The sequence below is a fragment of the Mastomys coucha genome, unplaced genomic scaffold, assembly GCF_008632895.1.
Source record: "Mastomys coucha isolate ucsf_1 unplaced genomic scaffold, UCSF_Mcou_1 pScaffold22, whole genome shotgun sequence".
NCBI lineage: Eukaryota > Metazoa > Chordata > Mammalia > Rodentia > Muridae > Mastomys > Mastomys coucha.
In genome coordinates this window covers 209,572,130-209,577,602 of record NW_022196905.1, presented here as the reverse complement: position 1 = coordinate 209,577,602, position 5,473 = coordinate 209,572,130, and the positions used below count along the sequence as shown (strand labels likewise).

General features: G+C 52.8%; 1 protein-coding gene and 1 long non-coding RNA gene across 7 annotated transcripts in view; one reads left to right on the top strand and one right to left on the bottom strand.

Moving 5' to 3' along the window:
• Positions 1-2,565, bottom strand: part of Iqcn (IQ motif containing N) — a 14,724-nt gene extending 12,159 nt beyond the window's left edge. For 3 of the 6 annotated variants that reach the window (XM_031340147.1, XM_031340151.1, XM_031340152.1), the window contains exon 1: positions 2,464-2,565. The gene's annotated coding sequence lies outside the window, so the exon portion shown is untranslated. Of the gene's footprint in view, positions 1-1,413; positions 1,589-2,282 lie in introns of those variants that run through there. The other 3 variants (XM_031340149.1, XM_031340148.1, XM_031340150.1) reach the window with 3 other exon arrangements.
• LOC116069486 lies at positions 2,544-4,958 on the top strand. The gene is made up of 2 exons (XR_004110024.1): positions 2,544-2,821; positions 4,876-4,958. It is a non-coding gene; the product is annotated as an uncharacterized LOC116069486 (long non-coding RNA).
• Positions 4,959-5,473: the final 515 nt, after the last annotated feature.

Sequence of the window (5,473 nt, the reverse complement as noted above, 5' to 3'; positions counted from 1 at the left end):
CAAGAAAAGGAAGGCTGAGCAAGCTGTGGGAGGCAGCCATAAGCAGCCCCTTCGTGGCCTCTGCATCAGCTCCTGCCTCCAGGTGTTCCTGTCCTGACATCCATCGATGGTGGACTGGCTGGTTCTGTGTGCCAACTTAACACAGGCTGGAGTTATCACAGAGAAGGGAGCTTCAGTTGGGGAAGGGCCTCCATGAGACCCAGCTGTGGAGCATTTTTTCAATTAGTGATCAAGGGGGTAGGGCCCCTTGTGGGTGGTGCCATCCCTCGGCTGGAGGTCTTGGGTTCTATAAGAGAGCAGGCTGAGCAAGCCAGGGGAAGTAATCCAGTAAGGAACATCCCTCCATGGCGTCTGCATCAGCTCCTGCTTCCTGACCTGCTTGAGTTCCAGTCCTGACTTCCTCTGGTGATGAACAGCAATGTGGAAGTAAGCTGAATAAACCCTTTCCTCCCCAACTTGCTTCTTGGTCATGATGTTTGCGCAGGAATAGAAACCCTGACTAAGACAGATGGGTATGGAAGTGTAAGCCTGCCAGACCCTTCCCTTCCAGACATTGACGAGGACACTGCTGTGTGCATGCAGGTGTCCCCGGACGACTGAGGATGGTTCCTGGAGCTAAGATTAGAGTGTTGTGAGCCTGCTGGAAACCACTCAGGTCCTCCATAAGAACAGCTCCGAGCCCTCTCTCAATCCCCGTGTGCACCACACAGGAAACGGGCAGAGCTTGGGACAGGTCAGAACTGCAGTACCATGCTGGCCATACTAGCCTGAGAACACACAGAAATGTGTGTGTGGAGGCAGGCAGGTCTCTGTGAGTCTTAGGCTACTTTCTTAGCAACTTTCTTCCTTCCTTCCTTCCTTTCTTTCTTTCTTTTTGTTTTTTGTTTTGTTTTGGTTTGGTTTTGGGGGTTTTTTATTTGTTTGTTTGTTTTTCTAGGCAGGGTTTCTCTGTATAGCCCTGGTTGTCCTGGAACTCACTCTGTAGACCAGGCTGGCCTCAAACTCAGAGATCCCCCTGCCTCTGCCTCCCAAGTGCTGGGATTAAAGGCGTGCACCACCACGGCCCGGCTACATATCAACTTTCAAGACAGCCAGGAATATACATTAAGACCTGTCTTCAACAACAACGAGAAACCTCCTGTTTATAAGCCAGTGCTGCGGAGGTAAAGGCGAGGTCCCTGGGACTGGATACTCACTCTGTCTTGATGAACAGTGAGCCATTGGCCAGTGAGAACCTATCTCAAAAAATGATACAGTGCCAGGCATGTGGTGAGGAGGCAGAGGCAGGGGGATTTCTATGAATTCCAGGCTAACCTGGGGATTTCTATGAATTCCAAGCTAACCTGGTCTACATAGTGGCACTCTGTCTAATGAAAATGAAAGAAGAGAAATCAGTCCCAGAAGTGTGGTTACCTGTCTACAGTCAATACAGGGCCCACAGTAGAACCTGGCTCGCTGACTTCAGTCAACAAGGGTGACCACCAATCCTTCAGGGCAGGTCCCAGGGGTGTCCTCAGTCCTGGAGTGGTCACCATGTCCCCCAGGCCCTTAAGACACCCCTGGTTTCAACACCGAGCCAGCATGGGGTCAGCAAATGAGCTCCCATTCTGTGACCTCTGCAACCTAAGCTATCTTCTTTTATCTAAATCCCAGAACATTCATGTGTACAGGGACACCTGTGAGACAAAACCTCAGCATGCGGGGAGGAGCCGTCAGCAGTCTCACAATCAGTGATTGTCATCATACCATGATGCCCATGTCACAGGGAAAGTGGGGGCTCGGACACTGGGAACTGGGAAGCAAAAGCTGGCATGTGGACAGAGCTGGAGCTCATATTGCAGGGCTTGACGAGTGTGTGAGGGGTTATGAGTTCCATCTCTAGCACCCCATAAAATCAGGCAAGTTGGCATCTGAGGCAGGAGGATTGTTTTGAGTTCCAGGACAGCTTGGCCTACAAAGCTGGATGTAGTGGTGGTGAACACCTGTCAGCCCAGCACACAGGAGGTAGAAGCAAGAGGATCAGGAATTCATGATCACCCCACCACACAGTGAGTTCAAGGCTAGCTTGGGCTACATGAGGCCCTATTTAAAAAAGAAAAGAAAAGCCACTAGGTGATAGAGGGCCTGTTGAGATTGCAGACAGGGAGAAACAGGGTTGTAAAGTGGGAAATGGAGAGGAGATAGAGGGGTACCAGGGCAGCCGTCTAAGGACGGTTGTGAGCACATTTCTGAGACCCTGTCACAGACATCCCTCTTAGTCACACAGAGCAAGCCTACCCTACCTTGGTGCTGGAGATGGAAAACAGCCTGTTTCCTTGGCGCCCAAGGGACAGTACTACCACGGCTTGGGGGACCCCAAATACTATCTCTGAGGGCCTAGCTACCTGCCGCAGCCCAGAGGACGCAGACATTCTTGGCAAGAGCTGGATGACAGAGTGTGGTACCCCTACCAAGCCCACTCACCTATCCCCAGAGCTGAAGCCGCCAGCCCTGATAGCCAGCCTTGGGACCAGGGCATCCAAATGCCTTTATGACTCCAGCTGAGTTCCGACCAATCCCCAGCAGCATGTAGGGGAAAGGGTTCTAGAACTTGGAACTGGGGACCCTGATGGTCCAACATGGAAAGAAAATCAGGGCTCTGAGCATAGAGATGGCCCTCCCACCTCTCTCCTTGTGTCTGGAGGGAGGTCTGCCACCACCTGGGGTAGCTACTGAGCCTCCAAGATGTCCTGGAGACATCCCCTGGTGGGGCATGAAAAAGACACGTCCAAAGCCTCATACGGCCTGCGACAGTCAAGCACCAAGGAGTTTATGGATGTTGGTGAGTTCCAGGCCAGCCTGGGCTACATATGGAAATCCTGTGTAGAAAAAAAAAGGGGGGGGGGCATTCACTGTGAGCCAAAGCCCTAGGAGGGGGTAGATGGAGTGAAGCCAGTGTTCTGGGCCACCTCCCCAGGCTGGGTTCATACCCAGCATGAGTCACAGATGCTCTAGCCAAGGCTGACACACACCTTGGCCTATGCACAGCAGGCTCAAGCCAGAACCACTTCGCCTGGCCAAGGGGCTACTAGAACAAGGCCTCTATGCAAGGAGCAGACCACACAACCCTGTGGCTTTTCCCTGCCTCTCTTCTCTGTCCTTTAGCTGTTGTGAGCACTTCTGGTGAGCCTATTATGTTTGCTTGGGAGCCTGGATATGGTGGTCTTAGCCTGTGCGCTAGATGAGTGAGGCTCAGGGAAAGAGGTATACTTGAATTGCAGAGCAAGCCTTTTTCTTTTTTTTGGGGGGGGGGGGGTTTCGAGACAGGGTTTCTCTGTGTAGTCCTGGCTGTCCTGGAACTCACTCTGTAGACCAGGCTGGCCTCGAACTCAGAAATCTGCCTGCCTCTGCCTCCAGAGCAAGCCTTTCAATGCTGGGGAACATAACTCTGAGCCCAGGCACCTTGGGCTCAAGATAAGCTCTGTCAAAGTCCTTGGTGTTTGAGATAGGCTCACTATCTACCCCAGGATAGACTGAAACTCATGACCCTTCTGCCGCTGCATTCCAAGTGCTTGAGTCACACGCTTGCAGTGCCCAGCCTGGCTCTGATCAGCTGACTGAAACACTCCCAACATCAACGAAACTTCATTGGGCTGGTGTGGTGGTGGCACATGCCATCAGTCGCAGAAGTGGGCAAAACTGAGTTTGAGGCCAACCTGGACTACACAGTAAGACGGCATCTCAAACAACAACACAAATCTTTATAAAGACCCAGATTGCATACAACACTACAAAGCAGACACTGGGGTACATGGTATCCTAGCATTCCAAAGGCCAAAGGAGAGGTCAGAGTTCAAATTTCTTCTGTGCTGTTCACAGTCTGTGGAACAGGTCTCCAGCCCTCCCTGGGCCACTGCTGGGTAACTGGGGTATAATAATCTTGGCCCTATCTGAGAGGGGTAGGGAAAAGGGAACTAAGACCGGGACACCCCCCTTTCATAGTACACACGACAGAGGCCCACAAAGGAAGAGTGTAGCTTTCATAGCTGTTGCAAAGCTCCACCTTGGTACCCCAGCTGGAACTCTTAAGTGTCTGAAGCTCAGGGGAGTGCCTACCCAGGACACTCACTCAGCCCTGGGCTCCATCCTCACACTGTGTGAACTGGATTGTCACCCCAACACCCAGGAGACCTATGTTCAAGTCTTCTCATTACTAGCCTGTCTTACTAGACAGGGTCTGTAGCCCGGGCTGGTCCAGGACTGAGGAGTCTCCTGCCTCAGCCTCCCAAATGTTGGGATGATGCCAGAACCACCAAGCTGGACCCACAAAACAGTTCTGTTCAGGGTGGGCAGGCAGGTACCCATCGGCTTGCAGGGCTGTCTAGGGACACCTGCCACCCACTGGGACTTATCATGTGACCTTATTACCCACAGTGACACCCTGCGCCCCAAGACCCAGACCCAAGACCCAGGGTCTTGACAGCAGCAGCCAGGGCTGACAGGAAACTATATATAACATGGGGGAGGGGTGGAGACCTAGGGTCAAATGTTCCTTGGGTCAAATGGGCTGAGCTAGCCGCCCTTGATTAAGCTGCTCTAAGCACTGAAAACCGAGATGCAACAGGCAGGTGTGATGGCACATACCTTTAACCCTACCATTCAGGAAGCAGAGGCAGGGGGATCTCTATGAGTTCCAGGCCAGCCTGGTCTTCATAGTAAGTTCCAGAACAGTCAGGACTACATGGAGTAACCTTGTCTCAAAAATAAATCAAGATGCTGTGTGACTCGAGTCAATTGCTTTACTTCACTGAACATTGTTTCCTCAAAATAGGACAGCAGGTGCTTCAAGAAGGGGGCGTGTCGGGGAGATATTTAAATGCACCTACATGATTCTAGGCTCCCACTTCAGCGGAGAAGGCTCTGTGTCCGAGATACCCTCTGAAACCAACAAAGGAGAATAAAATCTACTGAGCACAGACTGCAAGCCCAGCTCTATTCTGTATAGAGGAATCCTGGAGAACCGAGGCCCAAGGGTTACGTAAGCTTGTGAGCACTCCCTTCTGCCCCTTCCCATGTAGTCACTCTTCTTCACAAAGAATATGCCAGCTAAGTTGATAGGCTAGTCCAGGAGCCTTGAGTCCTGGTGCCACCTGGACCTGGGCGGACGGCGTGCACCTAGGTGGCGCTCGCTGCGCAGCAGATGTGCAGGCACGGCCCGCGCCCACGCCGCGCTGGGGGGAGGGGAGGGGGAGGAAAGAGGTTAGAGGAGGGGGGGGATGGGAACGGGCCAGCCCCGCCCACCCTCAGCCGCGGCGGGGGAAGAAGGAGGCGGACAGCCAAGCTGGCGTAACGAAGACTTTACTGAAAACACAAAACCGGCGAACCAAGGATTACGGAACAGGAATGTGGACTCGTAGCAAAACAAAACCAAACAAAAAGAGAGGGGATGGTGTCGGGAGGAGGAGAGAGAGCGGGAGGGGGGGCGGGGGCGGAG